Source organism: Cricetulus griseus, chromosome X (assembly GCF_003668045.3).
Source record: "Cricetulus griseus strain 17A/GY chromosome X, alternate assembly CriGri-PICRH-1.0, whole genome shotgun sequence".
Lineage (NCBI taxonomy): Eukaryota > Metazoa > Chordata > Mammalia > Rodentia > Cricetidae > Cricetulus > Cricetulus griseus.
Window position 1 is genome coordinate 43,253,844 of NC_048604.1, and position 23,211 is coordinate 43,277,054.

The 23,211-nt window shown below is 49.1% G+C and overlaps 1 pseudogene; it reads right to left on the bottom strand.

The window, feature by feature from the left end:
* The window catches only part of LOC118239381, a 35,980-nt pseudogene extending 19,945 nt beyond the window's left edge, over positions 1–16,035 (bottom strand).
* Positions 16,036–23,211: the final 7,176 nt, after the last annotated feature.

Consider the following 23,211-nt stretch of genomic DNA (forward strand, 5'->3'; position numbering starts at 1 on the left):
GATATTATTTTCCCCTCTCATTCCTGTGTAATCTATAGCCATAGAAAAGCCAGTGAAACAGAAATCGGGGTGAGCACGTGGTGCGGGGTTGGGCGGACACGATGCATTGGGGAAAAAGCCATTATTTTTTCCCCGGGTTCATATGTAAACTTGAGCCATATAAAAGTCACTGAAAGACAGGAGGACCAGCACCGGGAGGGGCTTTGGGGAACGGACACGATGTATTGGGGCCCAGGCCATCAATTTCCCCTCTCGTTCCTGTGCAAACTGGAGCCATATCAAAGCCAGTGATTCAGACACCAGGACAAGAACGGTGGGGGGGGGGGTGGACAAGATGCATTGAGGCCCTTGGTATTAATTTCTCCTTTGGTTCCTGTGTAATCTGGAGCCATAGAAAAACCAGTGAAACAGAAACAGGGGCGAGCTCGGGGTGGAGGGATGGGCGAACACGATGCATTGGGGCCCAAGCCATTATTTTCTCTCCTGGTTCATATGTAAACTTGAGCCATATGAAAGTCAATGAACGCCATGAGGACCAGCACAGAGTGGGTTAGGGGAAATGGACATGATGCATTGGGGCCCAGGCCATCAATTTCTCCTCTCCTTCCTGTGCAAACTGGAGCCATAGAAAAGCCAGTGAAACAGACACGAGCACGAGTTCGGGCGAGGGATGAGGGCGATGATGCATTGGAGCCCAAGCTATTAATTTTCCCCCCTGTTCCGGTGAAAACTGGAGCCATAGAAAAGCCAGTGAAACAGACACAAGGACGAGCACGAAGACGGGGGCGGGGAATATGATGCATTGGGGCCCATGCTATTATTTTCTCCCCTGGTTCCTGTGCACACTGGAGCCATAGAAAAGCAGGTGAAGCCTGCATGGTGACTCATGCCTTTTATCCCAACACTGAGGAGGCAGAGGCGGTGGATCCCTGTGAGTTCGAGGCCAGCCTGTTGTCCAGAGCGAGTGCCAGGATAGGCTCCAAAGCTATACAGAGAAACCCTATCTCTAAAAAACCAAAAAGAAAAAGAAAAAAAAAAAGATAGCCCGTGAAACAGACATTGGGACCAGCGGGTCGGGGCGGACACGATGCATTGGGGTCTACTCCATTAATTTCTCCCTCCGTTCCTGTGCAAACTGGAGCCATAGAAAAGCCAGTGAAGCCGGGCATTAGTGTCACACACCTTTAAATCCAGCAATCGAGAGGCACACACAGGTATATCCCTTTGGGTTCAAGGCCAGCCTGGTCTGCAGAGCAAGTGCCAGGATAGGCCCCAAAGCTACACAGAGAACTCGTTTCGCTAAAAAACCAAATAATAATAATAATAATAATAATAATAATAATAATAATGAAAGAAAGAAAAGAAAAAAGCATGAAAATCAGTGCAAAAGACATTGGAACCAGTGTGTCGGGTCGGGCAGATCGGACAGGATGCATTGGGGCCTACTGCATTAATTTCTCCCCTCGTTCCTGTCTAAACTGGAGCCACAGAAAAACGAGTGAAATAGACACCCGCTGGGGTAGAAGGGCCCACACAATACATTGGGGACAACAATATTAATTTCTCCCCTCCTTCCGGTATAAAAAGGAGTCGTGGAAAAGCCAATGAAACAGACTTGTTGGTCAGCGCAAAGGGTGGGGGGTTTTGCGGAGACGATGTTTGGGGGCCATGCCATTAATTTCTCCACTGGTTCCTGTGCAAACTGGAGCCATAGAAAAACCAGTGAAACAGACATGAGGGCGAGCGAACGGGGGAACGATGCATTGGGGACCACTATATTATTTCCCCTTACGATCCTGTGCAAACTTGATCTAAAGAAATGCCAGTGGAATAAACACCAGTTCTGGCATGCAGGGTTGGGGCAGACAGGATGCATTGGGGCCCCCGCCATTAATTTCTCCCCTCGTTCCTGTGCAAACTGGAGCCATAGAAAAGCCAGTGAAGGCAGGCATTTTGGGTGCATGCCTTTAATCCCAGGACTCGGAATGCAGAGGCAGGTTGATCCTGTGGATCCTGTGAGTTCAAGGCCAGCCTGGTGTTCAGAGCGAGTGAATACCATGATAGGTTCCAAAGCTACACAGAGAAAAATTGTCTTGAAGAAACCAAAAAAATAAAAAGAAGAAAGAAAGAAAGAAAGAAAGAAAGAGAGAGAGAAAGGAAGAAAGAAAGAGAGAAAGGAAGAAAGAAAGAAAACCCAGTGAAACAGACATTGGGATGCATTGGGGCCCATGCCATTAATTTGTCCCCTCGTTCCTGAGCGAACTGGAGCCATAGAAAAGCCACTGAATCAAATACGAGGGCACGTGCAGGGGGTGGGGCAGACACGATGCATTGAGGCCTCGATATTATTTTCTCCTCTCATTCCTGTGTAATCTGTAGCCATAGAAAAGCCAGTGAAACAGAAATCGGGGTGAGCACATGGTGCAGGGTTGGGCAGACACGATGCATTGGGGAAAAAGCCATTATTTTCTCCCCGGGTTCATATATAAACTTGAGCCATATAAAAGTCACTGAAAGATAGGAGGACCAGCACGGGGAGGGGCTTTGGGGAACGGACACGATGTATTGGGGCCCAGGCCATCAATTTCCCCTCTCGTTCCTGTGCAAACTGGAGCCATATCAAAGCCAGTGATTCAGACACTAGGACAAGCACGGGGGGGGGGTGGACAAGATGCATTGAAACCCCTGATATTAATTTCTCCTTTGGTTCCTGTGTAATATGGAGCCATAGAAAAACCAGTGAAACAGAAACAGGGGCGAGCTCGGGGTGGAGGGATGGGCGAACACGATGCACTGGGGCCCAAGCCATTATTTTCTGTCCTGGTTCATGTGTAAACTTGAGCCATATGAAACTGAGTGAAAGACATGAGGACCAGCACGGGGTGGGTCTAGGGGAAATGGACATGATGCATTGGGGCCCAGGCCATCAATTTCTCCTCTCCTTCCTGTGCAAACTGGAGCCATAGAAAAGCCAGTGAAACAGACACGAGCACGAGTTCGGGCGAGGGATGAGGGCGATGATGCATTGGAGCCCAAGCTATTAATTTCCCCCCCCCCCCGGTTCCGGTGAAAACTGGAGCCATAGAAAAGCCAGTGAAACAGACACAAGGACGAGCACGAGGACGGGGGCGGGGAATATGATGCATTGGGGCCCATGCTATTATTTTCTCCCCTGGTTCCTGTGCACACTGGAGCCATAGAAAAGCAGGTGAAGCCTGCGTGGTGAATCATGCCTTTTATCCCAGCACTGAGGAGGCAGAGGCAGGTGGATCTCTGTGAGTTCGAGGCCAACCTGTTGTCCAGAGCGAGTGCCAGGATAGGCTCCAAAGCTATACAGAGAAACCCTGTCTCTAAAAAACTAATAAGAAAAAGAAAAAGTAAGAAAGGCCGTGAAACAGACATTGGGACCAGCAGGTCAGGGCGGTCACGATGCATTGGGGCCTACTCCATTAATTTCTCCCTCCGTTCCTGTGCAAACTGTAGCCATAGAAAAGCCAGTGAAGCCGGGCATTAGTGTCACAAACCTTTAAAACCAGCAATCGTGAGGCACACACAGGTAGATCTCTTTGGGTTCAAGGCCAGCCTGGTCTCCAGAGCAAGTGCCAGGATAGGCTCCAAAGCAACACACAGAAACCGTTTCGCTAAAAACCAAAAAAATAACAATAATAATAATAATAATAAAATGAAGAAAGAAAGAAAAGAAAAAAGCAGGAAAATCAGTGCAAAAGACATTGGAACCAGCGTGTCAGGTCGGGCGGGTCGGACAGGATGCATTGTGGCCTACTGCATTAATTTCTCCACTCGTTCCTGTCTAAACTGGAGCCACAGAAAAACGAGTGAAATAGACACCCGCTGGGGTGGAAGGGCCCACACAATACATTGGGGACAACATTATTAATTTCTCTCCTCCTTCCGGTATAAACAGGAGTCGTGGAAAAGCCAATGAAACAGACTTGAGGGACAGCGCGAGGGGAGGGGGGTTTTGCGGAGACGATGCATTGGGACCCATGCCATTAATTTCTCCACTGGTTCCTGTGAAAACTGGAGCCATAGAAAAACTAGTGAAACAGACATGAGGGCGAGGAAACGGGGGAGACGATGCATTGGGGCCCTCTATATTATTTCCCCTTACGATCCTGTGCAAACAGGATCCACAGAAAATCCAGTAATTAAACACGAGGTCCCGCATGCAGGGTTGGGGCAGACAGAATACATTGGGGCCCACGCCATTAATTTCTCCCCTCGTTCCTGTGCAAACTGGAGCCATAGAAATGCCAGTGAAGGCAGGCATTTTGGGTGCATGCCTTTAATCCCAGCACTCCGAATGCAGAGGCAGGTGGATCCTGTGGATACTGTGAGTTCGAGGCCAGCCTGGTGTTCAGAGCGAGTGAATACCATGATAGGTTCCAAAGCTACACAGAGAAAACTTGTCTCGAAGAAACCAAAAAAATAAAAAGAAGAAAGAAAGAAAGAAAGAAAGAAAGAAAGAAAGAAAGAAAGAAAGAAAGAAAGGAAGAAAGAAAGAAAAGCCAGTGAAACAGACATTGGGATGCATTGGGGCCCATGCCATTAATTTGTCCCCTCGTTCCTGAGCGAACTGGCGCCATAGAAAAGCCACTGAATCAAATGAGAGGGCACGTGCAGGGGGTGGGGCAGACACGATGCATTGAGGCCTCGATATTATTTTCTCCTCTCATTCATGTGTAATCTGTAGCCATAGAAAACCCAGTGAAACAGAAATCAGGGTGAGCACGTGGTGCGGGGTTGGGCAGACACGATGCATTGGGGAAAAAGCCATTATTTTCTCCCCGGGTTCATATGTAAACTTGAGCCATATAAAAGTCACTGAAAGACAATAGGACCAGCACGGGGTGGGGCTTTGGGGAACGGACACGATGTATTAGGGCCCAGACCATCAATTTCTCCTCCCGTTCCTGTGCAAACTGGAGCCATATCAAAGCCAGTGATTCAGACACCAGGACAAGCACGGTGGGGGGGGGTGGACAAGATGCATTGAGGCCCTTGGTATTAATTTCTCCTTTGGTTCCTGTGTAATCTGGAGCCATAGAAAAACCAGTGAAACAGAAACAGGGGCGAGCTCGGGGTGGAGGGATGGGCAAACACGATGCATTGGGGCCCAAGCCATTATTTTCTCTGCTGGTTCATATGTAAACTTGAGCCATATGAAAGTCAATGAACGCCATGAGGAACAGCACGGGGTGGGTCTAGGGGAAATGGACATGATGCATTGGGGCCCAGGCCATCAATTTCTCCTCTCCTTCCTGTGCAAACTGGAGCCATAGAAAAGCCAGTGAAACAGACACGAGCACGAGTTCGGGCGAGGGATGAGGGCGATGATGCATTGGAGCCCAAGCTATTAATTTCCCCCCCCCGTTCCGGTGAAAACTGGAGCCATAGAAAAGCCAGTGAAACAGACACAAGGACGAGCACGAAGACGGGGGCGGGGAATATGATGCATTGGGGCCCATACTATTATTTTCTCCCCTGGTTCCTGTGCACACTGGAGCCATAGAAAAAGCAGGTGAAGCCTGCATGGTGACTCATGCCTTTTATCCCAGCACTGAGGAGGCAGAGGCGGTGGATCCCTGTGAGTTCGAGGCCAGCCTGTTGTCCAGAGCGAGTGCCAGGATAGGCTCCAAAGCTATACAGAGAAACCCTATCTCTAAAAAACCAAACAGAAAAAGAAAAAAAAAAGATAGCCCGTGAAACAGACATTGGGACCAGCGGGTCGGGGCGGACACGATGCATTGGGGTCTACTCCATTAATTTCTCCCTCCGTTCCTGTGCAAACTGGAGCCATAGAAAAGCCAGTGAAGCCGGGCATTAGTGTCACACACCTTTAAATCCAGCAATCGAGAGGCACACACAGGTATATCCCTTTGGGTTCAAGGCCAGCCTGGTCTGCAGAGCAAGTGCCAGGATAGGCCCCAAAGCTACACAGAGAACTCGTTTCGCTAAAAAACCAAATAATAATAATAATAATAATAATAATAATAATAATGAAAGAAAGAAAAGAAAAAAGCATGAAAATCAGTGCAAAAGACATTGGAACCAGTGTGTCGGGTCGGGCAGATCGGACAGGATGCATTGGGGCCTACTGCATTAATTTCTCCCCTCGTTCCTGTCTAAACTGGAGCCACAGAAAAACGAGTGAAATAGACACCCGCTGGGGTAGAAGGGCCCACACAATACATTGGGGACAACAATATTAATTTCTCCCCTCCTTCCGGTATAAAAAGGAGTCGTGGAAAAGCCAATGAAACAGACTTGTTGGTCAGCGCAAAGGGTGGGGGGTTTTGCGGAGACGATGTTTGGGGGCCATGCCATTAATTTCTCCACTGGTTCCTGTGCAAACTGGAGCCATAGAAAAACCAGTGAAACAGACATGAGGGCGAGCGAACGGGGGAACGATGCATTGGGGACCACTATATTATTTCCCCTTACGATCCTGTGCAAACTTGATCTAAAGAAATGCCAGTGGAATAAACACCAGTTCTGGCATGCAGGGTTGGGGCAGACAGGATGCATTGGGGCCCCCGCCATTAATTTCTCCCCTCGTTCCTGTGCAAACTGGAGCCATAGAAAAGCCAGTGAAGGCAGGCATTTTGGGTGCATGCCTTTAATCCCAGGACTCGGAATGCAGAGGCAGGTTGATCCTGTGGATCCTGTGAGTTCAAGGCCAGCCTGGTGTTCAGAGCGAGTGAATACCATGATAGGTTCCAAAGCTACACAGAGAAAAATTGTCTTGAAGAAACCAAAAAAATAAAAAGAAGAAAGAAAGAAAGAAAGAAAGAAAGAGAGAGAGAAAGGAAGAAAGAAAGAGAGAAAGGAAGAAAGAAAGAAAACCCAGTGAAACAGACATTGGGATGCATTGGGGCCCATGCCATTAATTTGTCCCCTCGTTCCTGAGCGAACTGGAGCCATAGAAAAGCCACTGAATCAAATACGAGGGCACGTGCAGGGGGTGGGGCAGACACGATGCATTGAGGCCTCGATATTATTTTCTCCTCTCATTCCTGTGTAATCTGTAGCCATAGAAAAGCCAGTGAAACAGAAATCGGGGTGAGCACATGGTGCAGGGTTGGGCAGACACGATGCATTGGGGAAAAAGCCATTATTTTCTCCCCGGGTTCATATATAAACTTGAGCCATATAAAAGTCACTGAAAGATAGGAGGACCAGCACGGGGAGGGGCTTTGGGGAACGGACACGATGTATTGGGGCCCAGGCCATCAATTTCCCCTCTCGTTCCTGTGCAAACTGGAGCCATATCAAAGCCAGTGATTCAGACACTAGGACAAGCACGGGGGGGGGGTGGACAAGATGCATTGAAACCCCTGATATTAATTTCTCCTTTGGTTCCTGTGTAATATGGAGCCATAGAAAAACCAGTGAAACAGAAACAGGGGCGAGCTCGGGGTGGAGGGATGGGCGAACACGATGCACTGGGGCCCAAGCCATTATTTTCTGTCCTGGTTCATGTGTAAACTTGAGCCATATGAAACTGAGTGAAAGACATGAGGACCAGCACGGGGTGGGTCTAGGGGAAATGGACATGATGCATTGGGGCCCAGGCCATCAATTTCTCCTCTCCTTCCTGTGCAAACTGGAGCCATAGAAAAGCCAGTGAAACAGACACGAGCACGAGTTCGGGCGAGGGATGAGGGCGATGATGCATTGGAGCCCAAGCTATTAATTTCCCCCCCCCCCCGGTTCCGGTGAAAACTGGAGCCATAGAAAAGCCAGTGAAACAGACACAAGGACGAGCACGAGGACGGGGGCGGGGAATATGATGCATTGGGGCCCATGCTATTATTTTCTCCCCTGGTTCCTGTGCACACTGGAGCCATAGAAAAGCAGGTGAAGCCTGCGTGGTGAATCATGCCTTTTATCCCAGCACTGAGGAGGCAGAGGCAGGTGGATCTCTGTGAGTTCGAGGCCAACCTGTTGTCCAGAGCGAGTGCCAGGATAGGCTCCAAAGCTATACAGAGAAACCCTGTCTCTAAAAAACTAATAAGAAAAAGAAAAAGTAAGAAAGGCCGTGAAACAGACATTGGGACCAGCAGGTCAGGGCGGTCACGATGCATTGGGGCCTACTCCATTAATTTCTCCCTCCGTTCCTGTGCAAACTGTAGCCATAGAAAAGCCAGTGAAGCCGGGCATTAGTGTCACAAACCTTTAAAACCAGCAATCGTGAGGCACACACAGGTAGATCTCTTTGGGTTCAAGGCCAGCCTGGTCTCCAGAGCAAGTGCCAGGATAGGCTCCAAAGCAACACACAGAAACCGTTTCGCTAAAAACCAAAAAAATAACAATAATAATAATAATAATAAAATGAAGAAAGAAAGAAAAGAAAAAAGCAGGAAAATCAGTGCAAAAGACATTGGAACCAGCGTGTCAGGTCGGGCGGGTCGGACAGGATGCATTGTGGCCTACTGCATTAATTTCTCCACTCGTTCCTGTCTAAACTGGAGCCACAGAAAAACGAGTGAAATAGACACCCGCTGGGGTGGAAGGGCCCACACAATACATTGGGGACAACATTATTAATTTCTCTCCTCCTTCCGGTATAAACAGGAGTCGTGGAAAAGCCAATGAAACAGACTTGAGGGACAGCGCGAGGGGAGGGGGGTTTTGCGGAGACGATGCATTGGGACCCATGCCATTAATTTCTCCACTGGTTCCTGTGAAAACTGGAGCCATAGAAAAACTAGTGAAACAGACATGAGGGCGAGGAAACGGGGGAGACGATGCATTGGGGCCCTCTATATTATTTCCCCTTACGATCCTGTGCAAACAGGATCCACAGAAAATCCAGTAATTAAACACGAGGTCCCGCATGCAGGGTTGGGGCAGACAGAATACATTGGGGCCCACGCCATTAATTTCTCCCCTCGTTCCTGTGCAAACTGGAGCCATAGAAATGCCAGTGAAGGCAGGCATTTTGGGTGCATGCCTTTAATCCCAGCACTCCGAATGCAGAGGCAGGTGGATCCTGTGGATCCTGTGAGTTCGAGGCCAGCCTGGTGTTCAGAGCGAGTGAATACCATGATAGGTTCCAAAGCTACACAGAGAAAACTTGTCTCGAAGAAACCAAAAAAATAAAAAGAAGAAAGAAAGAAAGAAAGAAAGAAAGAAAGAAAGAAAGAAAGAAAAGAAGAAAGAAAGAAAAGCCAGTGAAACAGACATTGGGATGCATTGGGGCCCATGCCATTAATTTGTCCCCTCGTTCCTGAGCGAACTGGCGCCATAGAAAAGCCACTGAATCAAATGAGAGGGCACGTGCAGGGGGTGGGGCAGACACGATGCATTGAGGCCTCGATATTATTTTCTCCTCTCATTCATGTGTAATCTGTAGCCATAGAAAACCCAGTGAAACAGAAATCAGGGTGAGCACGTGGTGCGGGGTTGGGCAGACACGATGCATTGGGGAAAAAGCCATTATTTTCTCCCCGGGTTCATATGTAAACTTGAGCCATATAAAAGTCACTGAAAGACAGGAGGACCAGCACGGGGTGGGGCTTTGGGGAACGGACACGATGTATTAGGGCCCAGACCATCAATTTCTCCTCCCGTTCCTGTGCAAACTGGAGCCATATCAAAGCCAGTGATTCAGACACCAGGACAAGCACGGGGGGGGGGTGGACAAGATGCATTGAGGCCCTTGGTATTAATTTCTCCTTTGGTTCCTGTGTAATCTGGAGCCATAGAAAAACCAGTGAAACAGAAACAGGGGCGAGCTCGGGGTGGAGGGATGGGCAAACACGATGCATTGGGGCCCAAGCCATTATTTTCTCTGCTGGTTCATATGTAAACTTGAGCCATATGAAAGTCAATGAACGCCATGAGGAACAGCACGGGGTGGGTCTAGGGGAAATGGACATGATGCATTGGGGCCCAGGCCATCAATTTCTCCTCTCCTTCCTGTGCAAACTGGAGCCATAGAAAAGCCAGTGAAACAGACACGAGCACGAGTTCGGGCGAGGGATGAGGGCGATGATGCATTGGAGCCCAAGCTATTAATTTCCCCCCCCCCGTTCCGGTGAAAACTGGAGCCATAGAAAAGCCAGTGAAACAGACACAAGGACAAGCACGAGGACGGGGGCGGGGAATATGATGCATTGGGGCCCATACTATTATTTTCTCCCCTGGTTCCTGTGCACACTGGAGCCATAGAAAAGCAGGTGAAGCCTGCGTGGTGACTCATGCCTTTTATCCCAGCACTGAGGAGGCAGAGGCGGTGGATCCCTGTGAGTTCGAGGCCAGCCTGTTGTCCAGAGCGAGTGCCAGGATAGGCTCCAAAGCTATACAGAGAAACCCTATCTCTAAAAAACCAAACAGAAAAAGAAAAAAAAAGATAGCCCGTGAAACAGACATTGGGACCAGCGGGTCGGGGCAGACACGATACATTGGGGCCTACTCCATTAATTCCTCCCTCCGTTCCTGTGCAAACTGGAGCCACAGAAAAGCCAGTGAAGCCGGGCATTAGTGTCACACACCTTTAAATCCAGCAATCGAGAGGCACACAAAGGTAGATCTCTTTGGGTTCAAGGCTGCCTGGTCTCCAGAGCAAGTGCCAGGATAGGCTCCAAAGCTACACAGAGAAACGGTTTCGCTAAAAAAACAATAATAATAATAATAATAATAATAATAATAATAATAATGAAAGAAAAGAAAAAAGCATGAAAATCAGTGCAAAAGACATTGGAACCAGCGTGTCAGTTCGGGCGGGTCGGACAGGATGCATTGGGGCCTACTGCATTAATTTCTCCACTCGTTCCTGTCTAAACTGGAGCCACAGAAAAACGCGTGAAATTGACACCCGCTGGGGTAGAAGGGCCCACACAATACATTGGGGACAACAATATTAATTTCTCTCCTCCTTCCGGTATAAACAGGAGTCGTGGAAAAGCCAATGAAACAGACTTGAGGGACAGCGCGAGGGGAGGGGGTTTTGCGGAGACGATGTATTGTGGGCCATGCCATTAATTTCTCCACTGGTTCCTGTGCAAACTGGAGCCATAGAAAAACCAGTGAAACAGACATGAGGGCGAGGAAACGGGGGAACGATGCATTGGGGACCACTATATTATTATCCCTTACGATCCTGTGCAAACTTGATCCACAGAAATGCCAGTAAATAAACACCAGTTCGGGCATGCAGGGTTGGGGCAGACAGGATGCATTGGGGCCCACGCCATTAATTTCTCCCCTCGTTCCTGTGCAAATTGGAGCCATAGAAAAGCCAGTGAAGGCAGGCATTTTGGGTGCATGCCTTTAATCCCAGCACTCGGAATGCAGAGGCAGGTGGATCCTGTGGATCCTGTGAGTTCGAGGCCAGCCTGGTGTTCAGAGCGAGTGAATACCATGATAGGTTCCAAAGCTACACAGAGAAAAATTGTCTTGAAGAAACCAAAAAAATAAAAAGAAGAAAAAAAGAAAGAAAGAAAGAAAGAAAGAAAGAAAGAAAGAAAGAAAGAAAGAGAAAGGAAGAAAGAAAGAGAGAAAGGAAGAAAGAAGGAAAACCCAGTGAAACAGACATTGGGATGCATTGGGGCCCATGCCATTAATTTGTCCACTTGTTCCTGAGCGAACTGGAGCCACAGAAAAGCCACTGAATCAAATACGAGGGCACGTGCAGGGAGTGGGGCAGACACGATGCATTGAGGCCTCGATATTATTTTCTCCTCTCATTCCTGTGTAATCTTTAGCCATAGAAAAGCCAGTGAAACAGAAATCGGGGTGAGCACATGGTGCGGGGTTGGGCGGACACGATGCATTGGGGAACAAGCCAATATTTTCTCCCCGGGTTCATATGTAAACTTGAGCCATATAAAAGTCACTGAAAGACAGGAGGACCAGCACGGGGTGGGGTTTTGGGGAACGGACAGGATGTATTGGGGCCCAGGCCATCAATTTCCCCTCTGGTTCCTGTGCAAACTGGAGCCATATCAAAGCCAGTGATTCAGACACCAGGACAAGCACGGGGTGGCGGGGTGGACAAGATGCATTGAAACCCGTGATATTAATTTCTCCTTTGGTTCCTGTGTAATCTGGAGCCATAGAAAAACCAGTGAAACAGAAACAGGGGCGAGCTCGGGGTGGAGGGATGGGCGAACACGATGCACTGGGGCCCAAGCCATTATTTTCTCTGCTGGTTCATATGTAAACTTGAGCCATTTGAAAGTCAAAGAATAACATGAGGACCAGCACGGGGTGGGTCTAGGGGAAATGGACATGATGCATTGGGGCCCAGGCCATCAATTTCTCCTCTCCTTCCTGTGCAAACTGGAGCCATAGAAAAGCCAGTGAAGCCGGTCATTAGTGTCACACACCTTTAAATCCAGCAATCGAGAGGCACAAACAGGTAGATCTCTTTGGGTTCAAGGCCTGCCTGGTCTCCAGTGCAAGTGCCAGGATAGGCTCCAAAGCTACACAGAGAAACCGTTTCGCTAAAAAACCAATAATAATAATAATAATAATAATAATAATAATAATAATAATAACAATAATAATAATAATAATAAAAGAAAGAAAAGAAAAAACCATGAAAATCAGTGCAAAAGACATTGGAACCAGCGTGGCGGGTCGGGCGGGTCGGACAGGATGCATTGGGGCCTACTGCATTAATTTCTCCCCTCGTTCCTGTCTAAACTGGAGCCACAGAAAAACGCGTGAAATTGACACCCCCTGGGGTAGAAGGGCCCACACAATGCATTGGGGACCACAATATTAATTTCTCTTCTCTTTCCTGTATAAACAGGAGTCGTGGAAAAGCCAATGAAGCAGACTTGAGGGCCAGTCCGATGGGTGTGGAGTTTTGCGGAGAGATGCATTGGGGCCCATGCCATTAATTTCTCCACTGGTTCCTTTGCAAACTGGAGCCATTGAAAAACCAGTGAAACAGACATGAGGGCGAGCAATCGGGGGAGAAGATGCCTTGAGGCCCCCTATATTATTTCTCCTTTCGTTCCTGTGCAAACTGGATCCACAGAAAAGCCAGTAAATAAACACGAGGTCGGGCATGCAGGGTTGGGGCAGACAGAATACATTGGGGCCCACGCCATTAATTTCTCCCCTCGTTCCTGTGCAAACTGGAGTCATAGAAAAGCCAGTGAAGGCAGGCATTTTGGGTGCATGCCTTTAATCCCAGACTCGGAATGCAGAGGCAGGTGGATCCTGTGGATCCTGTGAGTTCGAGGCCAGCCTGGTGTTCAGAGCGAGTGAATACCATGATAGGTTCCAAAGCTACAAAGAGAAAACTTGTCTCGAAGAAACCAAAATAATAAAAAGAAGAAAGAAAGAAAGAAAGAAAAAAAGAAAGAAAGAAAGAAAGAAGAAAAGAAAGAAAAAAGCCAGTGAAACAGACATTGGGATGCATTGGGGCCCATGCCATTAATTTGTCCCCTCGTTCCTGAGCGAACTGGAGCCATAGAAAAGCCACTGAATCAAATACGAGGGCACGTGCAGGGGGTGGGGCAGACACGATGCATTGAGGCCTCGATATTATTTTCTCCTCTCATTCCTGTGTAATCTGTAGCCATAGAAAAGCTAGTGAAACAGAAATCGGTGTGAGCACGTGGTGCGGGGAAGGGCAGGCACGATGCATTGGGGAACAAGCCATTATTTTCTCCCGGGGTTCATATGTATACTTGAGCCATATGAAAATCACTGAAAGACAACACAACCAGCACGGCGTGGGGCTGGGTGGAACGGACACAACATATTGGGGCCCAGGCCATCAATTTCTCCTCTCGCTCCTGTGCAAACGGGAGACATAGAAAAGCCACTGATTCAGACACCAGGGCAAGCGAAAGGGGGGTGGACAAGATGCATTGAAGACCCCGATATTAATCTCTTCTTTGGTTCCTGTGTAATCTGGAGCCATAGAAAAACCAGTGAAACAGAAACAGGGGCGAGCTCGGGGTGGAGGGATGGGCGAACACGATGCATTGGGGCCCAAGCCATTATTTTCTCTCCTTGTTCATATGTAAACTTGAGCCATTTGAAAGTCAAAGAATGACATGAGGACCAGCACGGGGTCGGTCTAGGGGAAATGGACATGATGCATTGGGGCCCAGGCCATCAATTTCTCCTCTCCTTCCTGTGCAAACTGGAGCCATAGAAAAGCCAGTGAAACAGAAACAGGGGCGAGCTCGGGGTGGAGGGATGGGCGAACACGATGCATTGGGGCCCAAGCCATTATTTTCTCACCTGTTTCATATGTAAACTTGAGCCATTTGAAAGTCAAAGAATGACATGAGGACCAGCACGGGGTGGGACTAGGGGAAATGGACATGATGCATTGGGGCCCAGGCCATCAATTTCTCCTCTCCTTCCTGTGCAAACTGGAGCCATAGAAAAGCCAGTGAAACAGACACGAGCACGAGTTCGGGCGAGGGATGAGGGCGATGATGCATTGGAGCCCAAGCTATTAATTTTCCCCCCTGTTCCGGTGAAAACTGGAGCCTTAGAAAAGCCAGTGAAACACACACAAGGACGAGCACGAAGACGGGGGCGGGGAATATGATGCATTGGGGCCCATGCTATTATTTTCTCCCCTGGTTCCTGTGCACACTGGAGCCATAGAAAAGCAGGTGAAGCCTGCGTGGTGACTCATGCCTTTTATCCCAGCACTGAGGAGGCAGAGGCAAGTGGATCTCTGTGAGTTCGAGGCCAGCCTGTTGTCCAGAGCGAATGCCAGGATAGGCTCCAAAGCTACACAGAGAAACCCTAACTCTAAAAAAAACAAACAACAACAACAACAACAAAAAGAAAAACAGAAAAAGACGGAAAGAAAAAGTAAAGCCAGAGAAACAGAGATTGGGACCAGCGTGGCAGAGCAGACCCGATGCATTGGGGCCTACTCCATTAATTTCTACCCTGGTTCCTGCTTAAACTGGATTCGGAGAATAACCAGTGAAACAGACATGAGGGTGAGGGTATGGGCGAGACGATGCATTGGGGCCCAAGATAATTTCTCCTGTCATTCCTGTGCAAACTGGATCCACAGAAAAGCCAGTGGAATAAACACCAGGTCCAGCATCGGGGTTGGGGCAGACAGGATGCATAGGGGCCCACGCCATTAATTTCTCCCCTTGTTCCTGTGCAAATGGGAGCCATAGAAAGGCCAATGAAGACAGGCGTTTTTGGCGCATGCCTTTAATCCCAGCACTCTGGATGCAGCGGCAGGCGGATCCTGTGAGTTCGAGACCAACCTGGTCTCCAGAGCGAGTTCCAGGATAGGCTTCAAAGCTACACAGGGAAACCATGTCTCAAAACCAAAAAAAAAAAAAAAAAAGGAAAAAAAAGAAGGAAAGAAAGAAAGAAAGAAAGAAAGAAAGAAAGAAAGAAAGAAAATAAAGGCCAGTGAAACAGACATTGGGACCAGTAGGGCAGACACGATGCATTGGGGCCTACTCCATTAATTTCTCCGCTTTTCCTATGCGAAATGGAGCCATAGAAAATCCAGGCAATCAGACACGATGGCTAGTGCGGGGGCGGGGGCGGGGGCGGACAGGATGCATTGGAGCCCATGCTATTAATTTTCCCCCTTGTTCCGCTGCAAACTGGAGCCATAGAAAAGCAGTGAAGCCGGGCATTGGGGGTGCATGCCTTTATTCCCAGCACTCAAGAGGCAGAGGCAGGTGGATCTGTGTGAGTTCGATGCCAGCCTGGTTTCCAGAGTGAGTGCCAGGATAGTCTCCAAAGCTACACAGAGAAACCCTAACTCTAAAAAACCAAAAGAAAAAAAAAAGGAAAGAAAAAGTAAAGCCAGTGAAACAGAGATTGGGACCAGCGTAGCAGGGCAGACCGGATGCATTGGGGTCTACTCCATCAATTTCTCTCCTCGTACCTGAGTAAACTGGATTCATAGAATAACCAGTGAAACAGACATGAGAGCGAGGGCACGGGGGAGACGATGCATTGGGGCCCACGATATAATTTCTCCTCTCGTTCCTGTGCAAACTGGATCCACAGAAAAGCCAGTGGAATAAACACCAGGTCCAGCATCGGTGTTGGGGCAGACAGGATGCATTGGGGCCCACGCCATTAATTTCTCCCCTCGTTCCTGTGCAAACCGGAGCCATAGAATAGCCAATGAAGATAGGCGTTTTTGGCGCATGCCTTTAATCTCAGCACTCGGGATGCAGAGGCAGGTGGATCCTGTGAGTTCGAGACCAACCTGGTCTCCAGAGCGAGTTCCAGGATAGGCTTCAACGCTACACAGCGAAACCCCGTCTCAAAACCAAAAAAAGAAAAAACGAAAAGAAAAAAAGAAGAAAGGAAAGAAAGAAGGAAGGAAGGAAAAAAAAGAAAAGTCAGTGAAACAGACATTGGGACCAGTAGGGCAGACACGATATATTGGGGCCTACTCCATTAATTTCTCCCCATTTCCTGTGCGAAATGGAGCCATAGAAAAGCCAGGCAATCAGACACGATGGCTAGTGCGGGGGCGGGGGCGGACAGGATGCATTGGGGCCTCTGATATTAATTTCTACCCTCGTTCCACTGTAAACTGGAGCCATAGAAAAGCCAGTGAAACAGAAACCGGGGCGAACTAACACGGTGTGGGTTATGGACGGACACGATGTATTGGAGACCAAGCCATTAATTTCTCTCTTCCTTCTTGTGTAAACTGGAGTCTTGGAAAAGCCAATGAAACAGACATGAGGGCAAGCAAGAGGGGTGGGGGGAGGTTGGGAAGAGGATGCATTGGGGCCCATGCCATTAATTCCTCCCCTCGTTCCTGAGTAAACTGGATTCATAGAATAACCAGTGAAACAGACATGAGAGCGAAGGCACGGGGGAGACGATGCATTGGGGCCCACGATATAATTTCTCCTCTCGTTCCTGTGACAACTGGATCCACAGAAAAGCCAGTGGAATAAACACCAGGTCCAGCATCGGTGTTAGGGCGGACAGGATGCATTGGGGCCCACGCCATTAACTTCTCCCTCGTTCCTGTGCAAACCGGAGCCATAGAAAAGCCAGGCGTTTTTGGCGCATGCCTTTCTTTAATCCCAGCGCTCGGGATGCAGAGGCAGGTGGATCCTGTGAGTTCCAGGCCAGCGTGGTGTTCAGAGCGAGTACCAGGATAGGCTCCAAAGCTACACAGAGAAGCCTTGTCTCGAAGAAACCAAAAAAATAAAAAGAAAGAAAGAAAGAAAAGCCAGTGAAACAGACATTGGGATGCATTGGGGCCCATGCCATTAATTTGTCCCCTCGTTCCTGAGCGAACTGGAGCCATAGAAAAGCCACTGAAAGAAACACGAGGGCAAGTGCGGGGGGGGGGGCGGACACGATGCATTGAGTCCCCGATATTATTTTCTCCTCTCATTCCTGTGTAATCTGTAGCCATAGAAAAGCCAGTGAAACAGAAATCGGGGTGAGCACGTGGTGCGGGGATGGGCGGACACGATGCATTGGGGAACAAGCCATTATTTTCTCCCCGGGTTCATGTGTAAACTTGAGCCATATGAAAGTCACTGAAAGACAGGAGGACCAGCACGGGGTGGGGCTGGGGGCAACGGACACGATGTATTGGGGCCCAGGCCATCAATTTCCCTTCTCGTTCCTGTGCAAACTGGAGCCATAGAATAGCCAGTGAAACAGACAAGAGCACGAGCTCGGGCGAGTGGTGGGAGGGACGATGCATTGGAGCCCATGCTATTAATTTTCCCCCTTGTTCCGCTGCAAACTGGAGCCATAGAAAAGTCAGTGAAGCCGGGCATTGGGGGTGCATGCCTTTATTCCCAGCACTCAAGAGGCAGAGGCAGATGGATCTGTGTGAGTTCGAGTCCAGCCTGGTTTCCAGAGAGAGTGCCAGAATAGTCTCCAAAGCTACACAGAGAAACCCTAACTCTAAAAAACCAAAAGAAAAAAAAAAGGGAAAAAAAGGAAATAAAAAGTAAAGCCAGTGAAACAGATATTGGGACCAGCGTGGCAGGGCAGACCCGATGCATTGGGGCCTACTCCATTAATTTCTCCCCTCGTTCCTGAGTAAACTGGATTCATAGAATAACCAGTGAAACAGACATGAGGGCGAGGGCACGGGGGAGACGATGCATTGGGACCCACGATATAATTTCTCCTCTCGTTCCTGTGCAAAATGGATCCATAGAAAAGCCAGTGGAATAAACACTAGGTCGAGCATGCAGGGTTGCTGCGGACAGGATGCATTAGTTTCTCCCCTCGTTCCTGTGAGAACTGGAGCCATAGAAAAGCCAGTGATTCAGCCACGAGGGCAAGCGCGGGGGGGGGGGGGGGCGGACAGGATGCATTGAGGCCCCCGATATTAATTTCTCCTTTGGTTCCTGTGTAATCTTGAGCCATAGAAAAACCAGTGAAACAGAAACAGGGGCGAGCTCGGGGTGGAGGTATGGGCGAACTGGATGCATTGGGGACCAAGCCATTGTTTTCTCTCCTGGTTCATGTGTAAACTTGAGCCATATGAAAGTCAGTGAAAGACAATAGGACAAGCACGGTGTGGTGCTGGGGGGAACGGAAACGATGTATTGGGGCCCAGGCCATCAATTTCTCCTCTCGTTCCTTTGCAAACTGGAGCCATAGAAAAGCCAGTGAAACAGACAAGAGCACGAGCTCGGGAGGTGGGCGGGGGGAGGGACGATGCATTGAGGCCCATGCTATGAATTTTTCCCCTGTTCCTGTGCAAACTGGAGCCATAGAAAAGCCAGTGAAACAGAAACAGCGGCGAGCTCGGGGTGGAGGGATGGGCAGACACGATGCATTGGGGACCAAGCCATTATTTTCTGTCCTGGTTCATGTGTAAACTTGAGCCATATGAAACTGAGTGAAAGACATGAGGACCAGCACGGGGTGGGGCTGGGGGGAACGGACAGGATGCATTGGGGCCCAGGCCATTAATTTCTACTCTAGTTCCTGTGCAAACTGGAGCCATAGAAAAGCCAGTGAAATAGACACGAGCACGAGCTCGGGCGAGGGGTGGGGGAACGATGCATTGGAGCCCAATCTAGTAATTTCCCCCCTTGTTCCGGTGCAAACCAGAGCCATTGAAAAGCCAGTGAAACAGACACAAGGACGAGCACGAGGACGCGGGCGGGGAATATGATGCATTGGGACCCATGCTATTATTTTCTCCCCTGGTTCCTCTGCAAACTGGATCCATAGAAAAGCCAGTGAAACAAACAGGGGAGAGCTCGTGGTGGGCGGATGGGCAGACACGATGCATTGGGGACCAAGCCATTATTTTCTCCCCTTGTCCGGTGCACACTGGAGCCATAGAAAAGCCAGTGAAGCCTGGCTTTGGTGACTCATGCCTTTTATCCCAGCACTGAGGAGGCAGAGGCGGGTGGATCCCTGTGAGTTCGAGGCCAGCCTGTTGTCCAGAGCGAGTGCCAGGATAGGCTCCAAAGCTATACAGAGAAACCCTGTCTCTAAAAATCCAATAAGAAAAAGAAAAAATTAAAAAAAGAAAGCCAGTGAAACAGACATTGGGACCAGCGGGTCGGGGCGGACACGATGCATTGGGGCCTACTCCATTAATTTCTCCCTCCGTTCCTGTGCAAACTGGGGCCATAGTAAAACCAGTGAAACAGACACGATCACGAGTTCCAGAGAGGGGGGGGATGATGCATTGGGGCCCAAGCCATTAATTTCTTCCCTTGTTCCTGTGCAAACTGGAGCCATAGAAAAGCCATTGAAACATACAGAAGCAGGAGTCAGGGACAGGGATAGGGGACGAGGGACTCGATGCATTGGGGCCCACGCTGTTAATTTCCCCCTTGTTCCTGTGCAAACTGGAGCCATAAAAAGTCAGTGAAACAGACACAATGACAAGCGAGGGGACGCGCGAGAGACACGATGCATTGGGGCCCATGCCATTAATTTCTCCCCTTGTTCCGGTGCAAACCGGAGCCATAGAAAAGCCAGTGAAACAGACACAAGTACAAGCGAGGGGAGGGAGGGGTTGGACACAATGCATTGATGCCCACGCTATTATTTTCTTCCCTGGTTCCTGTGCAAAGTGGAGTCATAGAAAAGCCGGTCATTGGGGGCACATGCCTTTAATCCGAGCACTTGTGAGGCAGAGGCAGTTGGATCTCTGTAAGTTCGAGGCCAGCCTGGTCTCCAGAGCGAGTGCCAGTATAGGCTCCAAAGCTACACAGAGAAACCCTGTCTCTAAAAAACCAAAAAGTAAAAAGAAAAAGAAAAAGAAAAAGAAAAAGAAAAAGAAAAAGAAAAAGAAAAGCCAGTGAAACAGATATTGGGACCAGCCGAGGCGGGGCGGACATCAAGCAATGGGGCCTACTGCATTAATTTCTCCCCTCGTTCCTTTGTAAACTGGAGCCACAGAAAAACCAGTCAAATAGATACTTGCTGAGGGTAGGGGGGCGGACACGATGCATTGGGCCCACGCAATTAATTTCTCCCCTCGTTCCTGTGCAAACTGGAGCCATAGAAAAACCAGTTAAGCTGGGCATTGGTGACACATGCCTTTAATCCCAGCACTGAGGAGGCAGAGGCAGGTGGATCTCTGTGAGTTCGAGGCCAGCCTGGTCTCCAGAGTGAGTGCCAGGATAGGCTCCAAAGCTACACAGAGAAACCCTGTCTCTAAACCCCCCCCCAAAAGCAAAGATGAAAAAGAAAAAAAATAAGAAAGAAAAGCTAGTGATACAGACATTGGGACCAGTACTTCGGGACAGACAGGATGCGTTGAGGCCTACTCCATTAATTTCCCCCCTTGTTCCTGTGCAAACTGGAGCCACAGAAAACCCAGTGAAATAGACACGCGCTGGGGGTAGAAGGGCGGACACGATACATTGGAGCCCACGCTATTAATTTCTCCCCTCGTTCCTGTGCAAACTGGAGCCATAGAAAAGCCAGGGAAACAGACACAGGTGGGGGGGGGGTACGGACATGAAGCATTGGGGCCCACGCTATTAATTTTCCCCTTGTTCCTGTGCCAACTGGAGCCCCCCCAAAAAGCCAGTGAAACAGACGTGAGGGTGAGCGCGGGGGCCTGGGGGACATGATGCATTGGGGTCCACCCTATTAATTTCTCCACGCGTTCCTGTGCAAACTGGAGCCATAGAAAAGCCAGTGACACAGACATGTGGATGAGCCAGGTGGCGGGCGGGGGGTGGGGGCACGATGCATCGTGGCCTAAGGTATTAATTTCTCCACTCATTCCTGTGCAAACTGGTGCTATAGAAAAGCCAGTGGACCAGACAGGAGTGCGATCCGGGTTGCGGGGGCGGACAGGATGCATTGGGGCCCACACTATTAATTTCTTCCATCGTTTCTGTGCACCTGGAGCCACAGAAAAGCCAGTGAAACAGACACTAGGTCGAGCCGGTGTGTGTGTGGGGGGGATGGACAGGACGCATTGGGGCCCACTCTATTAATTTTTCCCCTCGTTCCTGTGCAAACTGCAGCCACAGAAAAGCCCGTGAAACAGATACGAGGGTGAGCCGTTGTGGGGGGGGGGTGGCGGGTTGACACGACGCTTTGGAGGCCAAGCCATTAATTTCTCCCCTCGTTCCTGTGCAAATTGGAGCCATACAAAAGCCAGTGGAACCGACAGGAGGGCGAGCGGGGGTGGGGCGGCGGACAGGATGCATTTGGGCCCACGATGTTAATTTCTCCCCTGGTTCATGTGCAAACTGGAGGCATAGAAAAGCCAGTGAAACAGACAGGGGCGGGGGTGGCTGGACACAATGCATTCAGGCCCCTACCTCCCCCCCCTTGTTTCTGTGCAAACTGAAGCTGTAGCTTACAAATCCTGCACTACTGGATTCCATAACTTGGTTCAAAGGGATTCAGATAAAACTCTGGTGCGGAGGGAAGGCGCCTAGAGAGAAGCAGAGCCTCAGATCCATGTTTGAAGCACATGCACACACGCACACGCACACACACAGAGACAGAGACATACAGAGAGACACAGAGAGAGAGAGAGCCTAGCACATCCTTATTTGCACCTTTGAATTAAGGCATAAGTTATATTGTGAAGATTTTGTAATAAAACTTCTAAGTTGCCTGGACTCCTGTGAAAGAAGGGCTTTCGTATGTGTTTAAGGGGAATAAAGTGAAAATGCTAAGAGACTGCAAAAGTAGGATAAATCGTGTGGTGCCAAACACAGGGACCACAATTATAAAATATTTTAATATTAAAATAGTAACACACTGTGACGCACTTGTGCACATCTTTTGGAAAATTATAAAGCCCTTTTGAATTTGACTCCCCATTTTCTAGACCGGTGAGAGGGGATGGAAAAATAGTCCCAGAAAAAGGGAGGGGGGAGAGGCGGGAAGGGAGAAGAGGGAGGCAAAGCACTCTCCCGCCTTTAGAGTTTCTGTACTCCATAATTGGAATTAGGCGCGCTTTCGGATTAAGCCAAAGGGCAGCGCATGTTTCTGCAATGAGCCCTGCAGTAAGAGCAATTTGGCTCCGCAAAGGCGCCAAGCGCCAAGAACCTAAGGAATGGTCCCACAAGCATTCTTGGGCGCCTTAAGTATTTGACAGATTTCTTTATGTACTCTGGCGCTTGTTCATTCATTCAAAAAAAAAAAAAAGTCTGGGAGCATTTGAAGAGGCGCATAAAGTTTCTTGCACGGTGTTTCTGAATGGCACCGCCCCGAATTCGCTGCAAGGTCAGCTACAGAACAAACTTTATATTCTCTGGGAAAGCTTCTTGAACTGATTTTAAATCCATCTCAAACAACCTCCTACCTAAACATAGGTCCAATTCACAGACTGTGAGAGCAGTAGGAAATCAAAAGACGCCCATTTCCAGTCCCCGTGCCAATGCCTTTTCTTTGAGGGAAGTTAATGACAAGGGGCCAGTGCATGCATGCTTCAGAACACTGAAAATAGAATTAGGAACATTGGGTAAATACTTTGGGTTATACGAGCTCATGCGAGCTCGTAGCAGCTAAATTGAGATTCATAGCCCTGCCCAGCCCCTTCCTGCAACTGGGCCCCCCCACGGAGTTCAGAAGTTACTTAACCATAAATGGAAACCAGCCTCAGTGCGCGCAGTGAGATCGACCGGCACTAACAAACGTTCACCCAGTAACCAGAGCATCCCCGACAAGCCCCACCCACTCCTAATCGACGTACTCCTATTTCTTACAAGGGGCGTCTAGCCGAAGCACACCACGTAAAATCTGAGCCCTACGCACGGGCTACGCTATAAAAGGGGCGTG